Here is a 15,248-nt window from a genome sequence, read left to right as displayed (position 1 = left end):
GACTGTTTTAGTTTAGCACTTCCACAAATCATTCTTCACTTTTCCTACTTGTTACCTTCCTTCACAGATGTGGAAGAGATGTTAAATGAATGACACAAATCTATAGCCATCTTTGTTGAGGTATGATGACAATATCCACTGACCTGTTAGACTCCTCTTTTCTCTTTGATAGTACTTTTGGGGATTCTTTTAGTTTCAAAAGGAGCTGTGATTTTGAAGTGCTTCTCACAGGATCCTTAAGTTAAACTAGCTCCTTCAGCCTTTAAAATTACTTGGGCCTGGGAGTGTATTTCAAAGGTAGAAGTCTTGTGTGGCGTGAGTGAGACCCTGGGTTCAATCTCTGGTGCTCCAAATGAAACAAAACAACCCCTCATTTTCTTCTTTACAACAACAACAACAACAAAATATGCAATTAGCATGACGGTATTGGTTAAGAAGAAAAAGAAAATAGCAGTTTAGTAAAATACTTACTTTGGCTTCGAATTGTAGTAGGCATATTTGCATATATTGCCTAATTTAATTCTGTTAAGTTTTCCTTTTAGGAAATTAATATTATTCACCCCAATTTGGAGATGAAAAATCTGCAGAGCAAGTTGTTTTAATTACTTACAAAAGAACATAAAGCTAACAATGGTTGGTGTTTCATCTTTGTTTGTTTGGCAGTCCTGAGGTTTGATCTCAGTGCTCTATATTTACTAGCACTTCAGCCCCATATCTGGTTTTTCTTGTCCCTGGCATTTTTTCCCCAGAAAATATCTTACATTTTTTTTCCCCAGGCTGGACTTATGCAGTATTCCTTCTACCTACAACTCCTGTGTAGCTGGGATAACAAGCATAAGCTACCAAATCTGGCTTAACTTGTTGAGATCTCTTTAATGTTTTCCAAAGGCTGGCCTTAAATCATAATACTCCCTATCTATGCCTCCCAAGTAGCTGACCTAGAGGTTGTAGATACCAACATCAATATTCACACATCACTAAATCCTGGGTGAATCTCTACTCAGTGTGGAATCTGCCTCATGTCCTCTCACCAAGGATGGTTTAAACACCCTGGAGGTGTGTGTCATTAACCTTCTGGACAAAACCATTTCTCCATGATCCATCCCAGGGCTCTGAGTGGCACAGTGGCTGAGAACACAGCATTGCACCATGTAGATCCAGCTGCAAATCCTGGCATAGCAATTTGTTTAGCTGTGGCATTGGCTTAATTTACTTAACCTTCCTTGAATTCAGTGTTCTGTAGGTGTGGATAACACCACACTTATTTTATTTGTGAGGTATGGACATGAAAATTCCTACAGTAACTGTGTTGAAGGCTGGTAACTAGTGACGATCTAAAATAGTCAGTGATGACATCACTGAGGTTTTTGTGGCTCAGCTTTCACTGATGGATGGGCGATTCGCTCAGGTAATTGAGCAAATTACTTCCTTCAGGCACTGCACTGGGTAATTGTAACAGACAAATACATACCTTCTATCTCAAGGGAATCTTTGGAGTGGCTAAAAAGTGAAGCATCACATCATGGGAGCAGAAGAGAAACACACCATTGGGAGCAATCAAGAGGCCTTTACAGCAGGAATTGTGTAAGAAAAACAAGTGGTCCATCAAAGCCCTTCATCGCCTAGTGGAGAGAACAACTTTCTCTCTGGCCCTTAGGGAGAGGGATCCTAACTCAGGGAGAGCCCTCCCTGAGGCCTGCATCCAGGCCTTGTTGGAAAGAAGAATGTCCAGGCACCTCTGCCTCATATTCCAGGATGGAAGGGGAGACAATGATAAGACACATTGCCCTTACAAACTGAATTAGTGAATTGGAACCTCTTTGTGAAACTATATAAACCTAAGAAAAACTGAAAAATGTTAAAAAGAAAGAAACAAAGAAGGAAAGAAAGAAAGGAATTAACTCCCAGTAAGAAAGATATGAAAGTTCAAATTTAAGATCTCTCTCTCTCTCTCTCTCTCTGTCTTTCTTTTTCTGCCTGTCTGGGTCTTTTCTTTGTTTTTTTTCTCTCCCTCCATCCCTCCCTTCGTCCCTTCCTCCTTTCTCTGTCCCTCTCTCTCCTTCCTTCCTTTTTATTTTGTACCAGTATTAAGGCTTAAATTCAGGGCCTTGCTCTCTTATTTGGAATTTTTGTGCAAGGCTAGCACTCTACCATTTGAGCCATGGTTCAGATTAAGATTAGGGTTTCTGAGTGCTGTTCATTGCCTACCTGGCAAGAGTTTCCATTCTAATGGATTCTGTTGGAGAAGGTCCTTTCTAATAACTGTCCTTTGCTTTGCCTTGGTCACTGCAAACACATCTTTCATTATGGAATTCTGCTCTTTCTCTCTCATCTCTACCAGTCAACCAAGAACACAGATGTGCCCCATACCTTGCAACAGCTTCCTTGGCAAAAAGAGCCCAGCCAGAAAGCTCAGCAGTCTGCAGTGGGGCCTTGTGAAGTTCTGCAGCCCCATCAGGGAATCTCTGCTTTCAAGTAGTTAAGTGGCTGCATTGAAGACACTGTCCTGCTCAAATAGTAACACCAGCTGCCATCCTCCATGCACATCCTTCCATATGGATGCCTCAAGGCAGGAATATTTCACAGCATGGGCTCAGCTTATTGCAACAAATGCCATCATTATTCATGCTGTTCTTATAGGGGAATCAGGAACCAAAAAACCCAAAAGACTCTTCCTCTTATCTCCCTGTCCCCCTTTCTTTTTTTCAACTAGTATCTCTGGCACTCACTGCCTTGTAGTTTCTCTTTTCAGTTCCGTGGGAAAATGCCATACTAAAAGGCCAGAGCTAAGATTGCAGGATTCTTTTTTAGGTTTGTCAGTCAACACAGCCATCTTGACCTTTTTCAGTCATCAAAGTTGAACCTGCTGACTGGGAATATGGTCTAGTGGCAAGAGTGCTTGCCTCCTATCCATGAAGCCCTAGGTTCAATTCTCCAGCACCACATATATAGAAAACGGCCAGAAGTGGCAGTGTGGCTCAAGTGGCCTAGTGCTATCCTTGAGCAAAAAGAATCCAGGGACAGTGCTCAGGCCCTGAGTTCAAGGCCCAGGACTGACAAAAAAATAAAGCTGAACCTGCTATTGCCCAGTCAGGTGCTGACCTTGAGATTAACATTCTGGCTTTTCAGAGGTCATCACAGCATTTGGCCTTTTACCACACCAATCACTGATCATCCTTGGGGTGCACCTAAGGAATTCCTCATAATAGGGAAAATATTGCGGATGTTATTTGCATACATAAAACTTTGCCAGCCAAGGATCATTTAGAGCAGAGCTTGTCTAACACTAGTGTCTAGGCCAACTGCCTAGGGAATGGAGTCAAAGAGCCAGACCTGGGGAGTCTTCATCTTTTACCACTTCCCCTCACCAGCAGATTGTTAGACTTTGAGTAAGAAGGGCCACTGAACACTGGGTGAAAGTAAATGAGATACTGGGCATTGGTATCACATGCCTGTAATCTTAACTATTCAGGAAGCTGAAGTCTGAGGATCATGGTTCAAAGTTAACCCGGGCAAAAAGCCCATGAAACTCTTACCTCCAGTTAACCAGCAAAATGCTTGACTGGAGGCATGGCTCAAGTACTAGAGCACCAGCCTTGAGAGGAACAAGCTAAGGAAGATCATCCTAGTACTGGCACACAAAAAGAAGTGAATGACATAAAAGACAATTTACAGTTTTGGTGTGTGTGTGTGTGTGTGTGTGTGTGTGCATGCACATGTGTGCCTGAATTGGACATTGAGGGTCTGGGAGCTGCCCCTTAGCTTTTTTTTTTTTTTTTTTTTGCCAGTCCTGGGCCTTGGACTCAGGGCCTGAGCACTGTCCCTGGCTTCTTTTTGTTCAAGGCTAGCACTCCGCCACTTGGGCCACAGGCCCCTTCTGGCCATTTTCTGTATACATGGTGCTGGGGAATCGAACCTAGGGCTTCATGTATGGGAGGCAAGCTCTCTTGCCACTAGGCCACATCACCAGCCCCCGCCCCCCTTAGCTTTTTTGCTTAAGGCTATAGCACTCTATCCCTTGATCCCCAGCTCCACTTGCAGCTTTTTGTTGCACTGGGGCTAAGAATCTCAACAGTCAATGGGATGGCTTTCAACTGCCATACTCAGATTTCAGTATTCTAAGTAGCTAGGACTACAGAAACAAGCCACTGCACACATATAAAGTAGAATAATATTGTTCTGACTACTATTAATACCACACACATCAATTTATTTCCTGCAGTCACCAAAGGGTTTATAGAGGCATCTCTGGGGGAGAGGAAAGGCTGCTTTACCAAGAACTATCTTCTTACCCCCAACTTGCTGCTTTGCCTTGATATTTACTGGTTTCTGTGCAGATAAAGCTCTCTCATTACATAAAGTTGATGAGAAAGGAGATAGGCCAGGACTCACCTGCTTCTAACCTATGGAAGGCTCAGTGCTGCCCTGTCACCAAATGAAAGCCCACCTTGGCATGTCAGAGTGTCACCTTATGTGGAAGGAGGATCTTTGTAGTCATATTTAAAGTAAGGATGTGTAGATGAGACCCTAACTCCAATGGCAAAGGCTGTGTGTGGGGCACACTTGGAAGTCAACTAGCTGGCCCCGCCTGTTTCTCAGTCTTGGGGCCATGTGTGGCTAAGATGGCGGCGCCTAACAACAATGCGCAGCTGCTACAAGTGTCTTTGGTTATAACCTGGAGGCAGTTCTGTGGGCTGTGATGTCCCGGCTCTTCCGCCCTTGATGGACAGCTCATCCCTCCTCTTCCTGCCGATCTTAAACCTGATTGGCTCCTGTTCCTTATATTAGTGGCATGTACTTCCCCAATAAATGAGATCTTGCGCCTACTTGACTCCCAGGCCATCTTATTATCCTCGGGTGAGGGGGGCTGGGTGCAGGCGGTCTGCTGACCTATTCCTTTCTTGGCTCGTCTGGTTGGGGCGTGCCTTCCCCATCTCTCCTGTGGGCCGGGGGAGCACAGGGGGCTAAAAACCCCAACAAATGGTGCCCGAACAGGGACAACGAGGAAGATGTTCACCAAAGTGAAATTCGTTGAGCCAAGCCAATCGGGTTCCAAGGCAACGGTATCCCCGAGAAGATGGGGCAATCTCACACTAAGCTTTAGATGACAGGAAAATGAACAAAGAAGACTGGTTAAGGAAGAGAAGAGCAGGAGGAGGAGAGAGCAGAGGTGTGAAGCGGCGTGGAGTGGAACCAAATGGACTGAGGAGCAGAGTGGAAAGCTGAACCTGGCTGCCTGGAGGAGTGGTGTAGAGCCCACTGGAGCCGGCCGGAGGAACGAGATGGAGAGGAGAACCGACCCGGCCTGAGGAGAGGAGAGTAGTGGAGCAGGGACTCAGTGGAAGTGGCTGGCTCTTGGCCACCACCTCTGTCATCACACCCAGCGCTGCGGGCCAAGCCCCTGGAGCCCGGACGCTGCTGGTAAGCAGAGCCAGCTGGAGCTGGTGTGCGTCCTGAGCAGCATCAGAGCCGCCAACAAGCAGATGTGGAAGGAGGACCAGGAGGAGGCCACCAAGAGGAGAAGCAGCAGCCAGAAGGGCAAGAGGAAAGGGGGCCGGCTGGGCCCGGGAGTGGCCGTGCCCAGGAGCAAGGGAGTTCGAGCGCCTCAAGGGGATCTGCCCCTGGAACAAGAGCGGCCTGGTATGGGACGCAGCCTCCCATGTGCTGGCAGCAGGCAAGCAGTGAGTGGTGGCGCCACTGGGGAACGGTGCTGCATGCACTGGCGCAGGACAATGTGCAGCTGCTAGTCAACTGGCGGTGGGGCTTTGGTGGGAGTGCGTGGTGCGGAAATGGTGGCCCCAAGAATGCCGAGGATGCAACCTGCTGCTGGGCACTGAGGAGCTCCATCGAGGACAACTGCCCCGTGCAGGAACAGGACTCCCTCTTGAGTGTCAATCTCCCCCCCCCCAGTAAAACAAAAAGGGGGAGATGTGGGGCACACCTGGAAGTCAACTAGCTGGCCCCGCCTGTTTCTCAGTCTTGGGGCCACGTGTGGCTAAGATGGTGGCGCCTAACAACAATGCGCAGCTGCTACAAGTGTCTTTGGTTATAACCTGGAGGTGGTTCTGTGGGCTGTGACGCCCCGGCTCTTCCACCCTTGATGGACAGCTCATGCCTCCCCTTCCTGCTGATCTTAAACCTGATTGGCTCCTGTGCCTTATATTAGTGTCATGTACTTCCCCAATAAACGAGATCTTGTGTTGACAAGACTCCCAGGCCATCTGATTGTCCTCTGGTGAGGGGGGCTGGGTGCGGGTGGTCTGCTGACCCTTTCCTTTCTTGGCTCATCTGGTTGGGGCATGCCTTCCCCATCTCTCCTGTGGGTCGGGGAAGCATGGGGGGGCTAAAAACCCTGACAGCTGTGCATGCGTGTGTATGAGTGTGTGTGTGTGTGTGTGTGTGTGTGTGTGTGTGTGTGTGTGTGTGCCAGCATTGGGGCTTCAGCTCAGAGCCTCAGTCTCTTAACTTTTTGCTTTAGCACTTGAACCATTGTTTCACTTCTGGATTTTGGTGTTTAATTGGTTTTGAGATTTAGCTCTCAGTCTTATAATAGCTAGGTTTATAGGCATGAGCAGCCAGAGCTTGGCTGACAAAGGTTCAAGAGTCAGAAAAATAAGGGGTGGGGACACAGGGAGGAAAGGTAATGTGAAGGTAGTGGCCCAGACTGGAGGCATAAGCCAGGACAGGTCTGGAAGGAGCAGAAGCTGGATAAAAAAAGGATTCTTTACACCCTGTGGAGGGAATAGGGTCTTGCTGGTAATTTGATTTTGGATTTCTTGTATGCAGAACTGTAAAATACTTTTATTTGCATGAAAGCACCAATTTTGTAAGTATTTATTGTGTCAGCACCTAGTGTACAGCTATCAGCTTGCCATGAGTGATAAAATGACCCTGAGCATCTTTTCTCAGCTGCTGGCCTCTCACCTCTGACCGCAGGGCCTAGGTCTTTGGCTTCAACCTGCCAGTCTAGGGGGTGACAGGAATAGACAGTGCAGACACTTGTCTGGAAAAAAGATGACTCATTTTTAGATAAATAACATCATAGTGACTGTCAGGCCAGACACATTTAGCACCTACATATGAACTTTCTGAAATCTTAAGGAAGGTGAAGTGAAAATTTAGAATTCATCGAACAAAATTCTATTTTTTTGTGTGTGCCAGTACTAGGGATTGAAATTCAGGGTTTTGTGCTCTTCATTAGCTTTTTCACTCAAGGCTGATATTCTACCACCCGAGCCACTTACAGATTCATGCTAACTAATTGCAGATAAGACTCTCTTGACTTAACTGACCAGACTGGCTCCAAATTGCAATCCTCAGATCTGAGCCTTCTGAGTAGTTAAAAAATCACAGGCAAGAGCCACCTGTGCCTGATTTCTTGATTAATTATTTAGGGAATATTTGTAGTTATAAAATACTAGAACCCTGGAAGTGGCGCTGTGGCTCAAGTGGTAGAGTGCTAGCCTTGAGCTGAAAAGCTCAGGGACAGCCCAGGCCCAGAGTTCAAGCCCCACAACCAGCCAAAAAAAAAAAAAAAAAAGAAAAAAGAAAATACTACAGGTCCTGGGTTTGAATATTTGCTCTAGAATAGCACTCTCCCACTTGAGTCACAGCTCTACCGATTTTTTGTGATTAATTGGAGATAAGAGTCTCACAGGGATTTTCCTTCCTGGGATGGCTTTGACTCATGATCCTCAGATCTCAGCATCCTGTCTAGGATTTATAAGCTATCGGCGGCCAGTTTAACAGAGATATTTTAATGTCATGTTAAGCCTTATTAACCCACATGTTTTGTCCTTAAGTTATATGTTTAGTCACACTTGCCCTTAAACTTTAGTCAGATTTAGTTTTAAACTTTTTTTATTTAAAAATTGAACTTACCCACTGAAAAGGTCCATAGTCCTCAAGAACCTGCATGATGTATTTCTGCCATCTTGTGGCCAGAGTGTATCACAACACCCCTTTGTTTCCTGAAGTTCCAGCTCTCACCAACAGAGGGCAGGGATTGGATAGAAACCTTTGTTTATAATCTTGAATCTGTGGCATTTTGCTGTTATGGCAGAATGAGACTTATTTTAATACCAAATATGGGGGCTGGGAATATGGCCTAGTGGCAAGAGTGCTTACCTTGTATACATGAAGCCCTAGGTTTGATTCCTCAGCACCACATATATAGAAAAGGCCAAAAGTGGTGCTGTGGCTTAAGTTGGCAGAATGCTATCCTTGAGCAAAAAGAAGCCAGGGACAGTGTTCAGGCCCTGAGCTCAAGCTCCAGGACTGGCAAAAAACATCAAATCAAATCAAATATGGAGAATTATATAATACAACTTCTCTTGTTAGTAATACACTGAAAATTCACAAATATTATCCAGCTTGCCTGGAGTAGAAAGCATGCTACTGGACTATTTTGAATTGCAAATTATTTTCTCACCTTGTGCTAGCGTGGCATTAGACAAGCTTCTGAGAATGAAGGGTTAAACTTTTGGGAGGCCAGAAAAAGGGGGGCTCTCTGTTGCCTTTGGAGCTGGGAGGGTTGCTAACCTAAACTGGTGGCAATTTTTGGATGGTTATTTTACTCCCTACTAGGTAGGATTCTGACAACCTAACTTACTAGGAGAAAGACTCAGGCAGCTCAGAGTCATACTTGGTATTTGGTTGCTGTGAGATGAATAGTATTCCTCTCTTACTCTCCACCTAACTTGTTTCCTAAATTTACCTGGCTGACCCCAAAACCAACATGTCACTTCCCCAAACTGCAACATTTGTTGGGCAAATGAAAGCTCAAAACTGTGGTTGCAACGCAAATGAAAGTTATAGGACATGTTTGTTTGTCCTCCATTCTACTTCTTCTTTTCTTTTTACAGTATTGCTAGGCAAGCTTTGTATCACTTAAGACACCCCCTCCCCACTTGCTTTTGCTTAGTTTATTTTTCAGATAAGGTCTTCCACTTTTTTTCCAGTGGCCTTGGACTATAATACCCCTGTCATGGCTAGTGAACTCCCTCCCTTAGTTTAGCCAGGAACCATGATCTTCCCATCACCTCCTTCATAGCTATGATTGGGGCCTTTGATCTCCTGCTCCCATTTTATCTCTATTATCACTACAGATAAGCGTGGAAATTACTTCTTGATTTAAAATTTTTTTTTATTATCAAACTGATGTACAGAGAGGATACATTTTCATATGTTAGGCATTGGATAAATTTCTTGTACTGTTTGTTATCTCTTCCCTCATTTCCCCCTCCCCCTTTCCCTTTCCCCCATGAGTTGTTCAGTTGATTTACACCAAACAGTTTTGCAAGTATTGATTTTGTAGTCATTTGTCTTTTTACCCTGTGTCTCTCGATTTTGGTATTCTCTTTCAGTTTCCTAGTTCTAATACCAGTATACATGGTTTCCAATGTACTCAGATAAGATAGAGATAGTGCAGGTACAACTACAGGAAGGGGATACAAGAGGATCATCAATAATACATTCTAGTTTCACATGGCATGTTGAAAGTAATTACAACAGTGATATATCACTCGTTTCCATAACATGGAGTTCATTTTACTTAGCATCATCTTATATGTTCATAAGGGTATAGCTATTGGGCTGTTGTGATCCTCTGCTTTGACTAGCCTAAACCTGTGCTAATTATTCCCTATGAGGGAGACCATAGAGCCCATGTTTCTTTGGGTCTGGATCACTTCACTTAGTATAATTTTTTCCAAGTCCTTCCATTCCCTTATGAATGAGGCAATGTCATTCTTTCTGATAGAGGCATAAAATTCCATTGTGTATATGTACCACATTTTCCTGATCCATTCGTATACTGAGGGGTATCTGGGTTGGTTCCATATTCTAGCTATGACAAATTGTGCTGCAATGAACATCGTTGTGCTGGTGGCTTTAGTGTGTTCTTGTTTGTGGTCTTTTGGGTAGATGCCCAAAAGTGGGGCTTCTGGGTCATAGGGTAGCTCTATGTTTAGCCTTCTGAGGAATCTCCATACTGCTTTCCAGAGTGGTTGAACCAGTTTACATTCCTATCAACAATGAAGTAGGGTTCCCTTTTGGCCACATCCCCTCCAACATTTGTTATTGTTAGTTTTCTTGATATAGTACATTCTTACTGGGGTGAGATGGAATCTCAATGTTGTTTTGATTTGCATTTCTTTTATGGTCAGTGATGTAGAGCACGTTTTCATATGTCTCTTGGCCATTCTCATTTCCTCATCAGAGAAGTCTCTTTTTAAGTCTTTAGCCCAGTTGCTGAGGGGGCCATTGGTTCTTTGAGATTTTGTTTTGGAAGAAGGTAATTTGTTTTGGTTCTGCATATATTTTAGATATGAGGCCTTTGTACGTTGTATGGCCGGTAAAGATCTTTTTCTGATCTATGGGCTTTCTGTTTATCTTGCGAGCTATGTCCTTTGCCCTGCAGAAGCTCTGCAGTTTGATGCAGTCCCATTTGTCCATCCTTTCTTTGATTTGTAGCATTTCTGGGTCTTTGTTAAGGAAGTTCCATCCTGTGCCAAGGAGCCCAAGTGTTTCTCCTACTCCTTCCTTTAGTGTTTTCAGGGTATCTGTTTTAATTTCGAGGTCTTTGATCCATTTGGAATTGATTTTGGTGCAGGGTGATATATAAGGATCTAGTTCTTGTTTGTTGCATGTATTGAACCAGTTTTTCCAGCACCATTTGTTAAAGAGGCTATCTTTCTTCCAAACTATTGTTTTAGCTCCTTTATCAAAGATTAAGTAGGCGTAGTTCTGTGTGTTCGTTTCTGGGTCTTCAATTCTGTTCCATTTGTCTTCAGGCCTGTTCCACTGCCAATACCAAGCTGTTTTTTTTTTTTTTTTATTACTATAGCTTTATAATACAGCTTGAAGTTGGGTATTGTAATTGCTCCAGCACTGTTCTTTCTGCTTAGGATTGTTTTTGCTATTCTGGGTCTTTTATTGTTCCATATGAATTTCTGGATTGCTTCCTCCATTTCATTAAAAAATGGTGTTGGGATATTAATGGGTATTGCATTGAATTTGTAGATAGCCTTTGGCAATATTTCCATTTTGATTATATTAATCCTCCCAATCCAGGATCATGGGAGGTTTTTCCATTTCCTTAGTTCTGCCTTAATTTCTTTTTTCATATTTTTAAAGTTCTCATCATAGAGGTCTTTCACTTCTTTGGTTAAGGTTATTCCTAGATATTTTATATTTTTGAGGCTATTCCAAAAGGGGTTGCTTTCCTGATTTCAGCCTCTGTCTTTGGGTCATTAGCCTATAGAAAGGCCATTGATTTTTGAGGGTTTATATTATGTCCTGCAACTTTGCCAAAGTTTTGGATCAGCTCTAGTAGCTTGGGAGTAGAGTTCATGGGGTTCTTTAGGTATAGGATCATGTCATCTGCGAAGAAAGAAAGTTTAACTTCATCTTTTCCTATTTGGATTCCCTTTATATTTTCTTCTTGCCTAATTGCTCTGGCAAGGAATTCTAGTACTATGTTGAAGAGAAGGGGAGAGAGCAGACATCCCTGTCTTGCTCCTGATTTTAAAGGGAATGGCTTTAGTTTTTCATCATTTAGAATTATGCTTGCTGTTGGTTTGTATAAACTACCTTTACTATATTCAGGAATGTTCCCTGGAATCCCAGTTTTTCAGGACTTTTAGCATAAATGGGTGCTGGATTTTCTTGAACACCTTTTCCACATCCAGATATATAACCATGTGGTTCTTTACCTTGCTCTGGTTGATGTGGTAGATTACATTAATTGGCTTGCATATATTGAACCAACTTTGCATCCCTGGGAAGAATCTAGTTTTATCATGGTATATGATGTTTTTGATGACCTGTTGAAGTCGATTGGTCAGAATTTTGTTGAGAGTTTTTGCATCTATGTCCATCAGGGAAATCAGTCTATAGTCCTCTTTCTGTGATGAGTTCCTGTCTGGTTTTGGGATGAGGGTTACACTGGCTTCCTAGAATGTGTCTGGTAGTGAACTTTCTCTTTCAATTTCATTGAAGAGTTTGAGAACTATTGGTGTGAGTTCTGTATTGAAGGCCTTGTAGAATACTGCAGTGAATCTGTCTGGACCTGGGCTTTTCTTGGATGACAGATCACTTACTGCTGTTTCTTTTTCAATGCTGGATATGGGTCTGTTGAGAAAGTTTAAATCTTCATGGTTGAGTCATGGGATATCAATTTTTTCTAGGAAATCATCCATTTCTTCCAGGTTCTCGAATTTCTTGGCATAAAGGTTTGCAAAATAGTCCCTGATTGTGTTCTGAATTTTGGTTGTTTCTGTGGTGATGTTACCTATCTCATCTCTGATCTTGTTTATTTGCGTGTGCTGCCTTTGTTTTTTGGTCAGGTTTGCCAGGGGTCTGTCTAACTTGTTAATTTTTTTCAAAGAACCAATTCTTTGTTTTGTTGATTCACTCGATGGTTTTTGTGTCTCTAATTCATTTAATTCTGATTTGATTTTAATTTTTTGCTTCCGTCTACTGACTTGGGGATTGGCTTGTTGTTTGCTATCAGGGAGATTAAATTGTTGAGTTGCTGTTTCTCCAGTTTGTTGGTGTATGCACTCAGAGATATAAATTTTCCTCTGAGTACCGCCTTTTCTGTGTCCCAAAGGAGCTGGTACATTGTGTCCTCATCTTGGCTGAATTCCATAAACATTTGAATTTCTATTCTAATTTCTTCAATGACCCACTGATGGTTCAACAGTGTGTTGTTTAGTCTCCATGAATTGTAGGATTTTCTCTGGTGGCCGTTTGAGTTAAGCTCTAATTTTATTTCATTGTGGTCTGAGAGAATGAAGGGAGTGATTTTGATACTTCTGAATTTGTACAGATTTTCGTTGTGCCCTAAGATGTGATCTATTTTGGAGAAGGTTCCATGTGCTGCTGAAAAGAATGTGTATTCTGGTATTGCTGCATGGAATATGCTGTCGATTTCGGTTATATCTAGTTGGTCTATGCAGTTGTTTAGTTCTGTGGTTTCTTTGTTCAGTTTTTGGCGTGTTGATCTGTCCAGAGGTGACAGTGGAGTGTTAAAGTCTCCAACTATCAATATGTTTGGGTCTATGACTGCTTTTAGAGTCAGCAATGTTTGTTTAATGAAGTTGGGTACTCCTGTATTTGGCATGTAGATGATTAGGATGATAATATCCTCCTGTAGGAGAGATCCCTTTATTCGTGTATAGTAACCTTCTTTGTCTCTTCTTACTATTTTTAATTTGAAGTCAATTTTATCTGATACTGGGATTGCAACTCCAGCCTGCTTATGGGGACCGCTTGCTTGGTAGATTTTATTTCAGCCTTTCACATTAAAAAATGTTTGCTTTTGCTGGATAGATGTGTCTCTTGGAGGCAGCAGAAAGGTGGATCTTGATTTTTGATTCAACTTATGAGCCTAGGTCATTTGATTGGAGAATCAGGTCCATTAATGTTGAGAGTGAGGATTGACAGATGATCATTTGTTCCTTTCATTATAGCTATAATGTTAAAAGCTGTGTCTTCCCAATTCTTGATATAATATTCTGATTTTCTTTTTAGGGTTCATTTCTCTGTCTGTATTGTGATCTTGATTATTTTCCCTGTATAGTACATCTTTGAGGATTTTCTGTAAAGCTGGATTGGTGGAGATATATTGTTTCAGTTTTTTCTTACTGTGGAAGACTTTTATTTTACCTTCAGCTATGAATGAGAGTTTAGCTTGGTACAGTATTCTTGGTTGATAGTTATTTTTATTTAGGGTTTGGTATACCTCATTCCAGGCTCTCCTTGCTTTCATGGTCTCTGCTGAAAAGTCTGGGGTAATTTTGAATGGTTTTCCTTTATATGTGATTATTTTCTTCTCCCTAACAGCTTTAAGGATTCTTTCCATGGACTCTATTGATCCTGTTTTGATCGCAATGTGTCAGTGGGATGACCTGTTCTGGTCTAGTGGGTTTGGGGTTCTAAATGCTTCTTATATCTGTATAGGCCTATCCTTCTGGATATTTGGGAAGTGCTCAGCTAATATTCTGTTAAATAGTTTGCCTATTCCATTAACTTATTTCCCTAGGTTTTCCTCAATACCTTATAGCCTTAAATTGGGCTTCCTGATTGTATTTTGGAGCTCCCAGAGTGATCTGTTTTGTCGATTGGATTGCTTTTGTATTCTTTTTGATCTTTCTCCATAGATTCTAGGGAATCTTCAGCTCCTGAGATTCGATCCTCTGCTTCAGCGAGTCGGGACTATAGCCTAGCTACTTGATTTTGAATCTCTTTTCCTACTGACTGGTCTTTCCTGATGATTTCCATGTCCTTGCTATAATTATCTCATAGGTCCTGTATGGACTTCTTTACTTCATTAATTTGGTTTTGAGTGCTGTCTCTCAAATCTTTTAGCTGGGTAGCTATCTTTTTATTTGACTCTTGAGGTTCATTTATCTTTCTATTTGTGGAGGGCATGGAATTTTCTATTAATTTTTGGTTTGCCTCCTCACACTGTAGAATAGTTGACTGAAGAGATTCAAACTTTTCATTTATCATTTTTATCAGTAGACTTTGTAGAGCATTTTGGGGGTTCTCTTCTATGTTTTTGATTGACAGCTCTGCTTCCTGCTTGTTTTGAGTGGGAGATGAGACTCCATTGTTTGCCATCTTTCTTGTGTTTCTTCTGCCCATTTGGATTGGGAATGCCAATCTACAAGCACCTGTGAGCACCGTTTAAGACCCAAAGCAGACCTTACCAAGCACTGTTATGTAAATCTTAGACATTCACAATTATATACAGATACCTTGTATATCTGTATATTAAATTAGATTTGCTGTTACTAAATAATACAATTTTGATATAACAACTGATCCTGAGCCCTGTATTTAGTAGTTACTTATTTACTGTTACAAACCTATAAGCAATTTTTGTTCTTATAATAAGTTTTTTTTTTGGACTGGCTGGCTTTCTCTTTGAACCCCTTTGATTCTCTTGAATTGGGCAGGGTTACCATCTATTCAATAACCAGGGGTCAATGGAATCTAGGGGTCCTGGAAGTAAATCAGGAGGGTAAGTTAGAGCTAGTAAAGAGAATAGAGTAAAATGTGTGTGTGTGTGTGTGTGTGTGTGTGTGTGTGTGTGTGTGTGTGATGATTTTGGTTTAGTTTCAGTGACGTCGAAATGTGGAGAAGAGTAGAATCAGTAGAAAGAACAAGGTTAAAATGTAGACAGCGGAGAGTTAGCAGAAAAGAGTGAAGGTGTTATTTATAGGAAAGTAATTTTTTAA

This window comes from Perognathus longimembris, chromosome 9 (genome assembly GCF_023159225.1).
Source record: "Perognathus longimembris pacificus isolate PPM17 chromosome 9, ASM2315922v1, whole genome shotgun sequence".
In the NCBI taxonomy this organism is placed as follows: Eukaryota; Metazoa; Chordata; class Mammalia; order Rodentia; family Heteromyidae; genus Perognathus; species Perognathus longimembris.
Note: the sequence above shows the minus strand (reverse complement) of the source record.